At 42.7% G+C, this 19,044-nt stretch overlaps 1 pseudogene and 2 gene segments (V, D, J or C); all 3 read right to left on the reverse strand.

Annotated features, from left to right (window-relative positions):
- Nucleotides 1-19,044, reverse strand: part of LOC309847518 (immunoglobulin lambda-1 light chain-like) — a 1,783,291-nt gene that overhangs the window by 1,490,094 nt on the left and 274,153 nt on the right.
- LOC309847513 (immunoglobulin lambda-1 light chain-like) overlaps nucleotides 1-19,044 on the reverse strand; it is a 1,777,964-nt gene that overhangs the window by 1,484,767 nt on the left and 274,153 nt on the right.
- On the reverse strand, nucleotides 5,781-6,268 carry LOC309848061 (putative non-functional immunoglobulin lambda variable 5-48 pseudogene; annotated as a pseudogene). The gene is made up of 2 exons: nucleotides 6,223-6,268; nucleotides 5,781-6,127 (listed from the first exon to the last, which is right to left on the reverse strand). The product of its transcript is annotated as a putative non-functional immunoglobulin lambda variable 5-48 pseudogene (transcript).

The raw sequence follows: 19,044 nt of genomic DNA on the forward strand, positions 1-19,044 counted from the left end.
CCACCCACCTCGTCTGCGGGTCGTTCTTGCGGGTCGAGAGCGACATCTGGTGCCGAAAACCCGGGACCCGAGACGCCGGACGCAGAACGAGGACTGGGGTAAGAGCAACGATAAGGAAAGTGTGCACCCATTTCTGTCTCAGAACAGGGGAAGTTCCCTGAAGACGATCGGAGGTTAGGTTGTTTATAAAGTTCTTCAGGGACGATAAGAGGTTCCCCATAGACAATAAGACATTAGGAGGCTGGTGAAGTTCTACGGGGACAATAAGGTAAAAGTTTCCCTGGGATGAGGAACAATTTTAGTCACTAGAAGGTTCCCTGGAGACGATTGGAAGTTAGGCGATTTGTGAAGCTCCCCAGGGACGATTATAAATTAAGCTACTTAGGCTCCACAGAGACCAGAGTAACAAAAGATTTCCAGGATGGGAAACGAGCTTGCTAGATATAGGATGGAAGGTCCATTAAAGGACATTCTCAAAGCAAATGGCACGCCTTTAAAATCAAAAACAGCCCGTGCCTTCTTGAAAGAGGTAGGGGAGATTACCCCTTGGTTTATAGAAGAAGGACTTTTGAACATGTCTCAATGGGAACATCTGGGGGAGGATTTGAGGCAAAGCCCCACCGTTACTGCCGGCACTCTTGCCGTGTGGTCCCTTGTGAAAGTATGTTTACAGTCTTCCCGGGAACGACTAAAACAGGTGGTACAGCAAGGAGGGGAGATCTTAGAACAGTTAAAGGAAGAGTCGCACAAGGGGTCCTCCCGGGGTTCTGATGCTGACAATGAGAGTTCGGAGGAACTCTCAGACGAAATAACCCAAAATTTAAAAGGGGGTAAAGAGAAAAAGAATCCAGAGGCTCTTGGCTTACCCACTGGGGCAAAGCCTATAGCTGTAACGCAGTCAGTAGCAAAAACAGACCGTGTGCCAACTCCTCATTCCAGCCCCACGGCGCCACCCCATGAGTGGCCCCCGCCATATCAGTCAGGCTGTACGAAAACTTGGAAAACACCAGAGCCGTGCTGGGTGCCTCAGTGGCCTTTAACAAAAGATAAATTACAAGCGGCAAAAGAGCTAGTCCAAGAACAACTCAGGGCAGGACATATTCAAAAATCCACGTCTCCGTGGAATACTCCCATATTTGTAATAAGAAAGAAATCAGGCAACTGGCGATTGCTACATGACCTACGACAGATTAATGATCAAATGCAGGTCATGGGACCCATTCAGTTAGGGCTCCCAGTCATGACGGCGCTGCCAAAAAACTGGCCCTCTATTGTAATTGACATCAAAGACTGTTTCTTTTCCATTCCACTACACCCTGCAGATACAGAGCGCACTCACCTGATCTTTAAAACTACCTTGCAAAAAATACAAAAAGGGGGAATTAGAGAGGAGCATCACACGCCTACAGACCTTACCAACTTGACCACTTTTATTTTAAATTTTCTTACGCTTGACAAGGATGGCGTTTCGGCCGCGGAGCGGCATTGGGGCCAACAGAAAACACAGCAGTTAATGGTGAAATGGAAAGATGTCTTTACTGGCTTATGGAAGGGCCCGACCCGGTGCTTAGGTAGCACCGAGGTTCCCTTTGTGTTTTCCCGCAGGATGCGCCCACCCCACTCTGGGTGCCGGAAAGCCTCACCAGGCTGGTGGCCACGGAGCCTGTGGAGGATGCTGATGATAGTGATAACGACGATGACTATCCTGCAGCCTGTTCCCACAAGGCGGAGCCAGTTCAACTGTGGCCGAGACAAGAGACTGCCCCACTCCAAGAGTTCCTGCAAATAGCTCGGCGTAGAGTGCATCTCCCTCATCTGGACTCATATCTGTTACTGATGCTTGTTTAAATTCTGGATATAGGGAAAGCTCCAAGTACTAAACTAACAGTGGCACAACTTGCTGAAAACTTTGTAAATTCCTTGTTCTCTCACTTCCCTTCCCTGACGCATGTATGGTATGTTATAGGAACTATTATAGGTGTATTAGCAATAATCGTTATTCTTATGTGCCTTTTGACCCTGGTATTAGTAATAAGAACTTTATAGTACTCCTCCTCAAGCTAGACAAACAAACAAGCCTAATGAGTGTGACTCAAATGTTCTTAAAGCTGTAGCTGCTGACTAACATGGCAGATATGGCCATGATGGCTCTGGAGGCTAGCACCTCCCCCCAGATATGGCTGTATGCTGGGTCGGTAGCCAAAGACGGGTAAGACTGATCCCTCACCTTAGCAACCTAAGACAGGGGCTCCTCGGTGAAGGGGAGTACCCGATGACGGGTAAGCATGTGTGCTGAGGATTGGCAACCTAAGACAGGCACGACCCCTGCCATGTAATAAATAAAAAAGGGGGAGCTGTGGAGAGCCATGCAGCAGAAGCTGGGAGTCATGTACTAGGCGAGGCTTGAGGAGAAGGGCAGGTGAATGTTTATGTGGGAGCGCTCCAGGCAACGCACAACCTGTACTGAAGTATCGGGACTAGTATAAGATTAACCAGGGACCATGGGAACGGCACAAAAACAGAGTGAACAATAAGTTTCGGGGGCTCACGTCGGTAGGCACGAGCTCCCCGCATGATCTGGATTGAAGTCATCTGTATCCCTTCTGATTGGATGTTATAGTAGTTGTGTTATGTGGTGATTGGTTGCTTTCTATCCACTGTATCCTATAACTTGGGGCTGTAATCGGTGTTCGGGGTCCCGGGACTGAAGATTGTCAATAAAGAAGTTTGCCACCCACCTCGTCTGCGGGTCGTTCTTGCGGGTCGAGAGCGACATCTTCCCAGGTTGCCAGCTTCCTGAGTAAAGCACAGATTCCTTTCCTACCATCCCTTGTCTCAAGTGCTGACTATCAGTTCATACCGGGCCAGGCAACAGTCTAACTATGTCAGAGACAATAACAGTGGTAAAACTCTGAGTGCTTTAACAAATGCAAACATATACCTAAAGCACATTCTCCAATTATTTTAGCATGATTGAAACCATTCCCCAAATAGTTAATGAGATTAAAACCTTCATCAACAAGACTGTCAGGAACACACCTTCTTCTTCACAGGAATGTTAACCTTATATTTTAGAGGCAAACAGCAGGAAGGGCCTTGCATTCTAGATGGGTTTGAGCTCCTCCACCAATAACACCTGCACAGGACCAAGGAGTGTCCTCCAGTGACCTCTGTCTAATTATCATTGGGAAATCTCCACCCTGAAAAGAGCACAAGCTTCAAGAACACACAGCTGGGTACATCACAGCTTGTGTTCTCCTTTTCCCTGCAAAACCTTATGCCCACCTTCACCTGGGATGAGAAAAATTATGTACCAACTTCACACAAGTGTGAAAATAAGTTAATAGCTAAATATGACACTAATAACTGAATCCTGGCAGACTAGCTCCCATGCTCACACCCAAATCATGATCTTCAGTGGAAAGAAAAACCAGTTCTGGAAAAGTCTGTGGGAGACAGAAGGGTGAAACTATCTGTTGCTTGTACCCTCATCAGAGGATAAAGTCCCTGAGTGTGAAGACATGGGACAGTGAGGGAGACATCAGAGCCCCGACCACAGGGTGACATCCAAGGTGAGCAGGAGAGAGACAGAGGTCTCAGATGTACTTCTATTGGCAGACAGGATGAGAAACTCGGGTAGGGGGAGCCTTGGAAACACAGAGTAATGGGAAAAGAGGGGGATGGAGAATTTTAGAGTCTGCCAGGCACAGGAAAATAGGAAAAAGGGAAAGGAGACAAAGCCTACTTATCAATTGATGTAGTTTTGGAATGTTTGTAAGGTCCAGAGCCAACATCCAAAAAAGAATTCTTGAGACATCTTTGGTGAAAAAAGGTAATTTTATTAAACACTGGAACAGGACTGGTGGGAGGAAAGAGCTGCTTCACTGGGTTGTGAAGAATGGCTGATTATATACTAGGGAGATGGATGGATGAAGGGAGGTAGGTGCCCCAAAGAATTTTCATTTGCTGCAGAAGACTCACAGAATACTGGATTCCTGTATATTGTAAAGCTAAGGTTGTTTCCCCCTCTAATAAGGCATTAACATTAAGACAGTTGAGACTTTCCTAGAGGAAAGTTATAATTTTCCTGTCTCAAGTATTTGTCAATGGGGGTAGATTATAAGGAAATTTTATGCTATTTAAATTCCCTTCTACTTTTGTTTCCACATAACTGTGGAGGGGAGGGTGATGTCAGTATTCCAGGAAATTGAGTCTATAGGTCTCTGAAAGTGAGCCTATTGATAAGAATTGTTTTTCCTTATAAATCATTAAAACATATGTAAACTGAGGGAGACTCCTGTCTTGCAGGTCTGTGATCTCTGTCAGTTAACTACTTGTTCTTCCCTTCCCTTAGTTGTAGGGCATCCAGGGGTGCCTGAGTAATGTCACATGGATCTCACCCTGGACTGGGGAGGTGGGGTTTGCTGCATGTCAGCTCTTGCTTTGCCCTCAGTTTGCTTTCTGTTCCCTCATCAGCAACGGCAAGTAAAGCAAAATTGTATGAGACCAAAACTATTAAAATTATGTGATTAACACATAACATTATCTTTAATCACCAAATAAAACAACCACTGGATAAATTGTTAAATAAAAAGGGAGTATGCACAATGTACAAAATAAAAATAACAAGGGGAAATAAAAATGAAAATATTTGAAATCCTTAATTATAGACCACTGTGAAAAACTGCACTCCTTTTGATGGCATATACATTAAAATTGAAGCCATACAGAAGCTTAGCATGGCTTCTGGACAAAGATGACAAACAAATAAGTGAGGCAATCCACATATTTACAGATGGTGTGATGTCCCCACAGAAATGCACAGGTTCCTCATGCCATTATATATAGAACTTACAAGGGCACCTGTTCTGTGATTCAGTCTCTGAAATGTGCACAGTAGGAAACTCACTGCAGACAGGAGGGGATTGGGGACTACAGAGGATGGAGTGCAGGGGGACAAAGGCCAGAATGCTGGGTATCAGGTTTCTCTGCATGTAATGGTAATGATGTCAATTTGATCATGGTGGTTGTGGCCATACCCTTGATGTGGGAAACAATCACATAAGAAAAAGTATTAAATTTCCTTATTACTGCAGCCCACTTACAAGTCCTTGAAACAGGCTGAGTGACATCCCTCTAGGAATTCAACTGCCTCCATGTTTATCTCTTACTAAGTGTAAAAGACAACCTTAGCCCAATCCCCATGATCCTGTCAGTCTACTTTAACTTATAAATAGTGCTTAAGAAATTACTTTTATCTTTAAAATCCCTAAGATATGTGTTGGCAATCATCCCCCAAGCATATGGTCCAGCAATATATATCTGATGGGTCTCATGTCTAAGGGTTTATTAGAGGGTAATAAATCACATTTTCGTAACAGTAGCTAGCCCCCTCAGGGTTCTGGAAAACTTCCAAAATTATTTAGAGACTTACACTATCCCTAAACCCCTCCCAAGTTGAAAATATATAATGGGTCACTCTGTTTGTCTCCACTGCAGCATTTCTGCTCATGGGTCCTGTCCCTGTGTTTTAATAAAACCATGTTTGTTGCACCAAAGAAGATTTCCTTCATTGTCATTGGCTTTTAGCGATAATGTTCTTTCCTACATCACTGGGGCACCTGTGCTGTCTCAGGCAACAGCACAATCAGTGTGTCACTCCCTCCTCCTCAAGGACACGTCTTCCCACAGAGTACTCTACCCTACAGGAGCCTCCAGAGAGGCTTCTCAATTAAAGAGGCTCAGAGGCAAGATCTCTGGGTTTTTGTCTCACTTCCTTGTTATCTGAGACATTGTGAGTAATGATAGCTGCTGCCACTGCTATGGTATACAGCACAGTAATAGTCAGCCTCGTCCTCAGGCTGGAGCCCAGAGATGAGTAGAAGCCCTGCATTGGCATCTTTGGAGCCAGAGAAGCGGCTGGGGACTCCCGAGCCCTGGTGCTTATCTGAGTCTGAGTAGAACCACAGGAGATACCTGGGAGGGCTCCCCGGCTTCTGCTGATACCAGTATATGTTATAACTCCTGACATTGAAGCCACTGCTCAGGGTGCAGGTGAGTCTGGCTGTTGTTCCAAGAGAGGCAGAGAGGAATGATGGCTGAGTCAGCACTGGCTGGGACAGGGAACCTGCAAACAGAGAGAAACACAGAAATTTCTCATGACCCTGAGTTCAGGAAAAGTGACTTTGAAAGTTTCCAAAGTTCCCTGAGACCTGTACCTACCTGTATACTGGGAGAGGAGCATGAAGAGGACCAGAATCCAGGCCATGGTGACATAGACACAGGACCCCACTTGTGTTGGGCTGCCCCAGACTTCCTTTTCTCCTAAACTCTCTGCCATAGGCAGGGCTACCCATGCAAATGGGGTCCATCCAGTGACTACACAGCCCCTCCCAGAGCCCTGGTGTAGGAGTTCAGCTCCCACCACATACTGGGGAGAATGGTGTTTGGTTTCAACCCCTGGGGAGAGTCCTGGGAGGAAGCACCTGCTGAGATCACAAGTATGTACTTGCTCCGGGGACTGTGCCAGACCAGAGACAACACAGCTGCTCAACCCCTATTATGGAGGACAGGACCCAGTCCTCAAGTCATTTCTCTTGAGTGAATGTTCTACACTGAGCAACCATGTAGGAATCACAGGGCAGTCCAACAGCTCCCCCTCCTGGTCACAAGGTGCAGCAGGCCCTGCATCCCAAAGCCCTGAGAGCCCACCTGATTTCTGCAGCTCTAGAGTTCCTTCTCTATACACACATCTGAGGACCAATTATTAGTACGTTGTTTCCCCTGCTATTCCTAAGATTCTTTAGTAAACCACAATGACATAAGACGAATGAGTAATTAACATTTATTGATATGCAAAATCTTCTGCATGTTTCCAGACTCAAAAATTAAACTGTCATAGACTTCTCTAATACCTATGGACAGTTTGCTGTCACACGTACAGTATAAATGTAGATAAAGCACAGATGATAACATACACATTTCAAAATCGTGGTGTCCTGATACGGAGCTGCTATGTGTAGTTTCCAGGGAAAGAGCTTGAACGTGCTCCTCATGTTTTCTGAGTTGTGCACTGTCTTGTAGAGTCTCCCTGAAAAAACAAATGCAATGCTTTCTTGGCTTAATATATATATATATATATATATATATATATATATACACACACACACACATATATGTATATACATACATACATATATATACACACACATGTGTGTATATATATACACATGTGTGTATATATGTGTATGTATGTATATGTGTATGTATGTATATACATATATGTACGTATATGTATGTATATACATATATGTACGTATATAAATACGTACTATATATGTGTTTATATAAGTATGTGTGTGTATATATATATATATATAGAGAGAGAGAGAGAGAGAGAGAGTCTCAGTTTAGAAGTTTAATGGGAAATGTTAGTGTTTTCCAGATGTGTTCAATGCCTGAGCAGTTGCTTCCATAAACTTTCCCTTCTTCAGTGCCCCATGAATCTTGTTCAGCTTTTGTTATTTGGCCATGCCAGGAGCTCTGTGTGACATTTGATTGTATTCATCTCTATAAAAATGATATTCAGGCTCTCCTCAGAATGATGTCAAGAGACAGTAAAAGAGTTCCTGATAACAGAGTTGGATCTGGGGAATGTGGTTGAAATGAGGATCATCCTTCATGCTGTGCCAAGTACAAGAGTAGGGTCTCAGTCTGAGCCTTGGTACCAATTTCATGTGAACCTCCAATATTTCTTCTCACCTGGGAAACTGATGGTGGGCTCAAATCTGGAGTCACCAAGAGCTTCACAGGGTCAGTGGCACATATACTTTTGGGGGAATCCATGCTTTGGACGTCCCACAGCCTGACCTCACAGAAACTCAAATAAGGTTTGGGGGGTGAGCAAGAAAGAGACCCTGATTGTGGGCTCAGGAAAACACATTCAGGGGAGTCCCCATGGGCCCTTAGTGGTGTTGGCTGTAGCAGAGTCTCACCCATGGACCTCATTCCCCCAGCATTTCTGCGACATGCTCTCCCTTTTCCAGTAACGATGAAACATCTCCCATACTCTCCTGGCTCATAAGATGGCCCCTACCTTCAAGCCCAAAATTTACTCTCTCCTTGAATTCACAGCAGAATGTACAGATGGCCAGCAAATATTCCAAGCCAACCCCTCCCAGGTGTGTGCCCTCAAACAGCATCTCACATCCTGGAGCCTCATCCATGGAGCAGAGGATGCATTGGCCAGTCCTGAGCACAGGATCCTGAGCAGGAAGTCTGATCTCTGCTCTGACACCTGGCAGGGAGGAGTTCATGTTGTGGAAGACTGACTACCTGTTGAGATTGTCCCTGGGCTCTGTTGAGGATAAAGATAAAGAAACACTCATTTTATTTATTTCCAAGGGTGGCCAGTAGGACAGAATCTTATTTTATCCCAGAAAAATGGCCAGGAAATGTCATCATCATGACATTGAAGCATTTGCTGATTTTTTTTTTTCTTGAAGCCATAGAATTACTGAATGGATAATCGAGAGTAGACCCATCATAAGCTTTGGTGATAAATACAAGTAGTTTGTGTATATACATTTTTTACATGGTCATAGAACAAGATTCTGAGCAGGTGGGGCGTTCAGTTTCATGTCTCCATTGGTCTGTGTAACTGTGAGCAGCCCTGTTGTCCAATCACTCAGCAATAGTCAGCCTCTTCCCCAGATTGCAGCGCAAAGATGAACAGAAGCCCTGAATTGGTGGAGGCATCTTTGCAGACAGGGAAGCAGCTGGGGACATCAGGTCCCCCTTGTGTGCTTGAGTCTGAGTAGTAGTTAAGCAGATACTGGGGAGGGCTCCCTGGCTTCTGCTGATATCAGTGTATGTCATAGCTACGCACACTGAAGCCACTACTCAAGATGCAGGTGAGTCTGGCTGTTGTTCCCAGAGATGCAGAGAGTGAGGGCGGCTGGGTCACCACAGGCTGGGACAGAGAACCTATAACAAAGTAACACATTCATAATGGAATTGGGGCCACTTGGCAGCTGACAAGGGATTAGATCAGGGCCACCTACACAGATTGGAGGGGCTTCCCTGCCACTCCAATGTTTGCCCCTACCTGTGCAGTGAGAGAGAATCATGAGGAGGAGAGGGCTTCAGTTCCTGGTGGTCACAGTCCCAGAGGTTGTAGAGCTGAGACTGGGCTAAGCCAGGTCTTTCTTATCCACTTTACAGCCCAAGAGGGAGGAGACTGTCATGTAAATTTGCCACCATCTGTATCTCATTGTGTTATGGATATAGGGGTTCCATTAGGTACCCAGTTTTGACCTCAATAATTGCTCTCTGAGCTATGACAAGGAACCTGAGCAAGGTTTGTGGACAGAGAAATAAAAGGGGAAAAGATGCTTTGAGTTTTTCTGTGTTAAGAATCTAGGTGGAAGCAGCTATGTGGTCAAACCACAGGTGTGTGGGTAATGGGGACTCCCTTGCAACATTTGGGACAGTGGCTGAGACCTGACCACTGTGTTAAGGACCAGTGCCCTCTAGAATGACTTGGTGTCAGAGGGTTTGCCTAACTGGAACTGCCCCCATTGACTCAGGGAGAGCCATGCAACCCCCTGTTGGTCATGTGTCCATCTGCAGGCACCTAGGAGGTTCCCGTGGACTCTGAATCTGTCCTTGTCACTGTCATTCAACAAACAGGGAGTAACACGCCTGTGTGGCAAGCTGTGTGCTCAGATTGAATTTACTGATGTTATTTCACTCTATGTGGGATTGGGAGGATTGGATTTTATAGAAAATATCAATATTAAACAAATAATACTATCTGCTTGCTTTTTGATGCCTGGCTTCTCTGGCTTCATACAGATTGTGCATATGTTGTGTCCAGTTTAATGCTGACTGTGATGTGAGGGACCCTAGAAGGTGTGCCTCATCATGGCCACTAGACAGAAAGTATTTTGCTTTTCAGAGTTTTTTCTCTGAATTGGTGTCTCCCATCTGGATTCAATCTCAGAATTTGACATAATTTCAGTGCAATTATTGAGGTCAAAACTGGATACCTAATGGAACCCCTATACCCATAAAGGTAGTCTGCCACATCATTGTTGGTTCTCTGGCCATACAGAGGCAAACTGCTGGTACTCTGTGTGATTCAGGCCATTCCCCCAATAGTAAGCACCAACAGGTCTTAGCATGATAACCCCCAATTCCCTACTCTAAAGGCCTACCCCAAATATCTCATCAACTCAGAAACTTCCCATTGCTATTCCTATCAAAATTCCACCGGTATTCTTCAAAGAGCTGGAGCAAATAATCCTAAAATTTGTATGGAATCAGAAGAGACCCTGAATCACTAAGGAACTGTTGAAAAACAAAAATAAAACTGGGGGCATCATGTTACCTGATTTCAAGCTTTACTACAAAGCTGTGATCACCAAGACAGCATGGTACTGGCATAAAAACAGACACATAGACAAGTGGAACAGAGTAGAGAGCTCAGATATGGACCCTCAACTCTATGGTCAAATAATCTTCGACAAAACAGGAAAAAATATACAGTGGAAAAAAGACAGTCTCTTCAATAAGTGGTGCTGGGAAAACTGGACAGCTATATGTACAAGAATGAAACTCAACCCTTCTCTTACACCGTACACAAAGATAAACTCAAAATGGATAAAAGACCTCAATGTGAGACAGGAATCCATCAGAATCCTAGAGGAGAACATAGGCAATAATCTCTTCGATATCACCCATTGTCATAAAATATATGGTTGTACCCTTTGTCACTGTAATTTGCAAGCTGGAATTTCTGATGCATAGTTTGCATTGTCATTCTCAGCACATAATTTATTTGAATAGCTCCCAGAAAGTGATTTCTGGATCATCTTTTTGAAAGACCTATCTTAAGTTCAAGGGGGAAATCTCACCCTTTTCTCTGGCCCCTTGTCTTTGGAATAAGGGGTATAGAGACTCCAAAGAACTGTTCCATTCCTCCTGATCCCTGCAACTGAAGAACAAGGTTAGGGGTATCTTCACACATTTATTATCCCCACTTGTGTTCCTCTGTCCAGGGGAAATGACTCTGAAGGAGAGAAGACCCCTCATGGTGAGGAAGCTATCACTGCCAGACTGCACAGGACAGGATTCCCACATGATGAAAGTCCCCATGAGATCTCTTGGAAGATCTCAGACAAGGAAAAGGTGCTAATCACATTTACTGCCCAGAGAAACCCCTCGGTAAGGGTGCATGAGCCCACCACTACCACAAAGATCACCTGAACTGCACAGTGTGTGATGACAAATGGCTCCTCTCATGATTATCTCGACTTGCAGTGTTTGCTGAAAGTCCACAATCATGAGAATGCTCAGAGAGAATTTTGACCAAGGTCCTGGGGCCTTTTTGAGTTTGTAGAGCTTCTGTGATATGTGATAGGATATCACAGAATAGGATAGGATAGGATAGGATAGGATAGGATAGGATAGGATAGGATAGGATAGGATAGGATCCTGTTGATCCATTCTCAGGGGCACTTCCAGCCACACAAGCTGTCCACATGAGGAAGGGTGATTCCCCACCCTGAAGTAGTCAACATACAACATTGATCTAACATTCACATGCAGGAGGAGCATTTTTCTTCACTGCACAGTTGCTGCAAATGCAAATCTCACAAGGTTCTGTGTTTCCCCAACCAATCAGACTTTACTGCAAATATTCCATGGTGAACTTGGCAACAGTAAAATGGTGACTTAGCTCACCCATATCTCTGTGATCCTATCTTCATAACCTGTGGAATTGCAACTTCTTTTCTTTTTCTGTATATGTCCCTAGACCCTGAGTACTCATGTCAGCATTGTGGCATGAGCCCCAGATCATCTTGAGATGAAAAAGAAACATGGTTCTTCCAGCTTCTTCTGTGATGAGGGAACCTGATGCTGGGTGTCCAGCACACACCAGGAGACATGCACACAGTCTCATCCTACTTTAAAGAGGGGTCTGTTGCTCAACACCTTTGGAGCTGCAGAGACCTGCTTCCTCAGGGCCTGGTGGGGTGGGGGGGTGCGTGGGGAGAAAAACAGCTCATTGAAAAGAAAGAAAAAAAAAAAAACAGTTCCTAGGGAGTGATTGATGTGAGCAGGTGCTGACAGAAGTTGTCTGATTCTTAATACTGGGTCCTGAGAGATGGGAATGGGCTATGTTAGACACAGTGACCCACCACAAGCACTCAGACAACCCATTTCTCTGAGTCAGGCCTAGATCCTGAGCTAGTATGGGTGGGGTCACCCAACTCCATCTTGTCTATAATCTCCCTGAACTGGTACTTTGGCCTAAGATCTGATTTATCCCTGGAGACAGTGAGATCTATATAAGAAGATATTAGAAGTGGAGCAAATAAATCCTGAAAAATAAATAAGAGGGTATTTGCACATATGAACTGCCTAGGAAGGGAAGTCGACCAAAGACATGATGACAGATGTCACCTGGAGTAGGCTTGGTACCAGGCAATGCAGAACTGACTGCAGCATGGAGGGAGAGCGGGGAGAAGTGAGGATTTAGTCTCACTTCTCAAAGGTTCTGGAGGATATTGTGTATATAATAGCTGCCTTGACAAAATTGCAGTAAGAGTCAGCCTTGCCCTCAGCCTGCAGCCCAGAGGTGAGCAGAAGCTCTACATGAACCAAGGCATCATTTGAGCCAGAGAATCCACTGGGGACCCTGTAGCTCTGGTGTTATCTGAGACTGATTAGTAGCAAAGGAGACTCTGTTAAGAGCTCCCTGACTTCTGCTCATATCAGATGATATAGTATCATCCGATACTATATTGAACATTGAAGCCACTGCTCCAGGGCCCAGTGAATCTATCAGTTGATTACAGAGATGAAGAGATGGAGGGGGGCTGAGTCACCACAGACTTCAAGAGGAGACCTGCAAATCCAGACACTCATAGGTGATGGGGCAAGGGCAAGTACAGTGTTTCTCAGAATCTGTAACAGAGGTGCTAACATCAGCTGTAGGGCTGTCTTGTGTCTCTGCAGCCTGTCCCTATCTCTGACAAGAGAAGGCAAAACAATGACTGTAGTCCAGGCCATGGTGACACAGACTCTAGTTCCCACAGTGGTCTGGGCTGTCTGAGGCCCCTTTTTCCCACCACCCTCTGATACAGGAGAGGCTGTCCATTTAAATGGGTCCATCTATTGGCTGCCCCATCCCTCTCTAAATGCTGGTGCTGAAGCTCAGCTCTTACCACACTGAGGAGGATAGGCATTGGCCTCCTCACTGGGGAGAGCCCTGGGAAGAAGCACATAGGTCTAGGAGCACATGGGTATCTGCTGATACACACATAGGTCTTTGCTCTCCGGTGTCTGTCAGGACTGAAACGATGCAGATGCTGTGTCCTTTCAAGGAACATAAGACCCAGATTCCAGTCCCAGGTTTCACTGAGTGAAACCTCCTTTTTGAGCCTCTGTGGAAGGACCATTCTCTGGTCCTACAGCACCCCCCCCCCGCCGTTGATCACAGGACACACATCTCACAAGACATAAAAACCTGAGAGCCTAGGTGGTTCTTGCAGCTCACCAGGTCCCTGTCATATATATATGAATATATATAACCATGAATGTGAATATATATATATATATATATATATATATATATATATATATAGAGAGAGAGAGAGAGAGAGAGAGAGAAAGAGAGATAAATAGATATATTAACATTCATGGTTATATATAAACATGTATATACTTATATTGTATAATATTATATATAAACATATATATGGTTACATATTATATATATATATATATATATACACACATATGTATGTATGTGTGTGTGTGTGTGTATATGTATATATACATACATATATATTCATGGTTCAATTTCAAGTACAGGTTTCTTCTACAATCTGGTACTTGAATATTCCTGCAAAACCTTTCTTATTTTAAAATGGTATCATGGGAAGAAGTATTTGCAATGAATTTAAATCATTAAAATATAAATATAAATATATATATATATATTCCCAGACCTAAAAAGTAATCTCTCTTTGGCTTTTCTGATTGATACATTAGAGAACATATATCTAGCAGGCACAAAAAGTAAATGGAGATAAACCACAGATACTCACAGGCTGTTCAAACATCTGACAGCTGATGCTACAATAGTGAGTGAAGTTTTGTTTTTTTTTTCCATTTTTAATTAGCCAACATATATCATAAGATTTTGTTGTAGTGTTCAAAAAACTCATTGGTTGCATATAGCAGCCCGTGCTCTTCCCATTATATTCCCTCCTTAATGTCCATTGCCCATTCACCCCATCCTCCCACCCCTCTCTTATGTAAGTGAACATTTTCAGGGGAAAAGTAACCTCACTAATATTAAATTGTGAGATTTATTCAATGAACTCACACATATAAATAACAAAAATAAAGCATGTGTTTCATACTCTGAAGTAAGAATGACAGTATCTGAAAATATCTGTGTGAATATTTGTGTGAACATTATAAAATACTCCATCATTTAGCAGTCACATTGGAGCAGAAAAAAAAAAAATAGAATGGTGGTTATAGATGTGATGGTGGATTTGGGAGAAACATACAATTTCTAGAGTAATGGGTGAAAGAGAAGCCTCAAATTTGGAGTTCACCCCATAAATCAATAAAAACGTGATAGAATGCTCATTTCTAAATTGTTAGTAAATTGTTTAATGAAGTTTGCATGGCCAATTTTCCCCTTTATTTTCTTTTATTTATTTATTTATTTATTTTAGTTTCATCATAACAATATTCATTATTTTTTCAACACACCCAGTGCCCCACGCAATCGGTGCTCTCTATAATACCCACCACCTGGTACCCTGATCTCCCACCCCTGCACCTTCAAAACTCTCAGATTGTTTCTCAGGGTCCATAGTCTCTCATGGTTCACCTCCCTTTCCAATTTCCCCCAACTTCCATCTCCTCTCTAACTCCCCATGTCCTCCATGCTATTTGTTAGGCTCCACATATAGGCAAAACCATATAATAACTGACTCTCTCTGCTTGACTTATTTCACTCAGCATCATCTATTCCAGTCCTGTCCATGTAGCTACAAAAGTTGGCTATTCATCCTTTCTGATGAAGGCATAATACTCCATAGTGTATATAGACCACATGTTCCTTATCCATTCATCCATTGAAGGGCATCTTGGTTCTTTCCACAGTCTGGCGACCATGACCATTGCTGCTATAAACATTGGTGTACAGAAGGCTCTTCTTTTCATGACATCTGTATCTTTGGGGTAAATACCCAGGAGTTCAATTGCAGGGTCATAGGGAAGTTCTATTTTTAATTTCTTGAGGAATCTCCACACTGTTCTCCAAAGAGGCTGCACCAACTTGCATTCCCACCAACAGTGGAAAAGGGTTCCCCTTTCTCCACATCCCCTCCAACAAATGTTGTTTCCTGTCTTGCTAATTTTGGCCATTCTAACTGGTGTCAGATGCTATCTCAAGGTGGTTTTAATTTGAATCTCCCTGATGGCTAGTGATGATGAACATTTTTTCATATGTCTGATAGCCATTTGTATGTCTTCATTAGAGAAGTGTCTGTTCATATCTTCTGCCCATTTTTTGATATGATTGTCTGTTTTGTGTGTGTTGAGTTTGAGGAGTTCTTTATAGAACCTGGATATCAACCTTTTGACTCTACTGTCATTTGCAAATATCTTCTCCCATTCCGTGGGTTGCTTCTTTGTTTCATTGACTGTTTCCTTTGCTGTGCAGAAGCTTTTGATTTTGATAAAGTCCCAAAGCTCATTTTCGCTTTTGTTGCCTTTGCCTTTGGAGACATATCTTGAAAGAAGTTGCTGTGGCTGATATCGAAGAGATTACTGCCTATGTTCTCCTCTAAGATTCTGATGTATTCCTGTCTCATGTTGAAATCTTTTATCCATTTTGAGTTTAGCTTTGTGTACAGTGTAAGAGAATGGTCGGGTTTCATTCTTCTACATATAGCTGTCCAGTTTTCCCAGCACCATTTATTGAAGAGACTCTCTTTTTTCCACTGTATATTTTTTCCTGTTTTGTTGAATATTATTTGCCCATAGAGTTGAGGGTCCATATCTGGGCTCTCTACTCTGTTCCACTGGTCTATGTGTCTGTTTTTGTGCCAATAACATGCTGTCATGGTGATCACAGCTTTGTAGTAAAGCTTGAAATCAGGTAGCATGATGCCCCCAGTTTTATTTTTGTTTTTCAACATTTACTTAGCGATTCAGGGTCTCTTCTGATTCCAAATTTTTGGATTATTTGCTTCAGCTTTTTGAAAAATACCGGTGGAATTTTGATTGGAATGGCATTAAAAGTATAGATTGCTCTAGGCAGTATAGACATTTTAACAATGTTTATTCTTCTGATCCAAGAGCATGGAATAGTCTTCCATCTTTTTGTGTCTTCTTCAATTTCTTTCATGAGTGTTCTGTAGTTCCTCGAGTACAGTTCCTTTACCTCTTTGGTTAGTTTTATTCCCAGGTATCTTATGGTTCTTGGTGCTATAGTAAATGGAATCGATTCTCTAATTTCCCTTTCTGTATTTTCATTGTTAGTGTATAAGAAAGCCAATGATTTCTGTACATTGACTTTGTATACTTCCACGTTGGTGAATTGCTGTATGAGTTCTAGTAGCTTGGGGGTGGATTCTTTTGGTTTTTCCATATAAAGGATCATGTCATCAGCGAAGAAAGAGAGCTTGACTTCTTCATTGCCAATTTGTATGCCTTTTATTTCTCTTTGTTGTCTGATTGCTATTGCTAGGACTTCTGATACTATATTGACCAAGAGTAGTGAGATTATGCTGAGTGAAATAAGTCAAGCAGAGAGTGTCAATTATCATATGGTTTCACTTATTTGTGGAGCATAACAAATAGCATGGAGGACATGGGGAGTTAGAGAGGAGAATGGAGTTGGGGGAAATTGGAAGGGGATGTGAACCATGAGAGATTATAAACTCTGAAAAACAATCTGAGGGGTTTGAAGTGGCGGGGGGTGGGAGGTTGGGGTACCAGGTGGTGGGTATTATAGAGCAAACGGATTGCATGGAGCACTGGGTGTGGTGAAAAATTAATGAGCAGTATTATGCTTAAAATTAAAAAAAAAAAAAACAAAGTAAGAAAAAAAAAAAAAGAGTGGTGAGAGTGGGCATCGTTGTCATGTTCCTTATCTCAATGGGAAGGCTGCAAGCTTTTTCCCTTTGAGGATTATATTTGCTGTGGGTCTTCCATAGGTAGATTTGATGAAGTTCAGGAATGCTGCCTCTATCTATACTTTGAAGTGTTTTAATCAGGAATGGATGCTGGATTTTGTCAAATGCTTTTTCTGCATTGATTGAGAGGACCATGGGATTCTTCTCTCTTCTCATATTAATTTGTTCTATCACATTTATTGATTTGCAAATGTTGAACCAGCCTTGCAGCCCATCGATGAATCCCACCGGATCATGGTGGATAATTTTTTTAATGTGCTGTTGGATCCTGTTTGCTAGGATCTTGTTAAGAATCTTAGCATCAATATTCATCAGTGATATTGGTCTGAAATTCTCATTTTTGGTAGGGTCTTTGCCTGGTTGGGGGATCAGCGTAATGCTGGCTTCATAGAAAGAGTCTGGAAGTTTTCCTTCTGCTTCAAGTTTTTGAAGCAGCTTCAGGAGAGTAGGTGTTATTTCTACTTTGACAGTTTGGTAGAATTCCCCAGGGAATCCGTCAGGTCCTAGGCTCTTGTTTTTTGGGAGGTTTTTGATCATTGCTTCAATCTCGTTACTAGATATAGGTCTATTCAGGTTGTCAATTTCTTCCTGGCTTAATTTTGGGAGTTTATAGTTTCCCAGGAATGCATCCATTTAATCTAGGTTGCTAATCTTATTGGCATATAACTGTTGATAATAACTTCTGATGATTGTTTCTACTTTCTTGGTGTTTGTTGTGATCTCTCCGTTTTCATTCATAATTTTATGAATTTGGGCTTTCTCTCTTTTCTTTTGCATTAGTGTGGCCAGTGGTTTATGGCTCTTATTGATTCTTTAAAAAAATCAGCTTCTAGTTTCATTGATATGTTCTACTGTATCTCTGGTTTCTACCTCATTGATATCAGCTCTAATCTTGATGATTTCCCTTCTTATGTGTGGAGTTCATTTCATTTGTTGTTGATACTCCAGTTCTTTAAGGTGTAGAGACAGCTGCTGTGTTCTGGATGTTTCCGGTTTTTGTTTGTTTGTTTGTTTGTTTGTTTTGTTTTTTGAGAGAGAGGCTTGGATGGTTATGTATTTCCCCCTTAGGACTGCTTTTGCTGTATCCAGAGGTTTTGGACTGAAGTGTCTTCATTCTCATTGGTTTCCATGAATTCTTTTAGTTCTTCCTTTATCTCCTGGTTGATCCAAGCATTTGTAAGCAAGGTGGTCTTTAGCTTCCAGGTGTTTGAGTTCCTTTGGAAATGTTCCTTGTGATTGAGGTCCAGTATCAAAGCATTATGATCTCATAATATGCAGGGAATAATCTCAGTCTTTTGGTATCGGTTGAGTCCTGATTTGTGACTTAGTGGTCTATTCTGGAGAAGGTTTCGTGTGCACTTGAGAAGAATGAGTATTCTGTTGTTTTAGGGTGGAATGTTCTGTGTATATCTATTAGGTCCATATGGTCCAGTGTGTCATTCAATTCTCTTGTTTCTTAATTGATATTCTGCTTCAATGATCTGTCTATTTCTGAGAGAGGTGTGTTAAGATCTCCTATTATTAATGTATTCATATCAATATGATTCTTTATCTTGATTAACAGTCTTCTTATGTAATTGGCTGATCCCATATTGGGAGCATAGATATTTACAATTGTTAAATCATCTTGGTGGATAGTCCCTTTAAGAATGATGTAGTGTCCTCCTGTATCTCTGACTACAGGCTTTAGTTTAAAATAATTTATCTGATATGAGAATCGCTACCCCAGCCTTTTTTTGAGGCCCATTGTCATGAAAGATGCTTCTCTATCCCTTCACTTTCAGTTTGGGTGTATCTTTAGATTCAAAATTGG

This window comes from Mustela nivalis (genome assembly GCF_964662115.1).
Source record: "Mustela nivalis genome assembly, chromosome: 14".
Taxonomy (NCBI): domain Eukaryota; kingdom Metazoa; phylum Chordata; class Mammalia; order Carnivora; family Mustelidae; genus Mustela; species Mustela nivalis.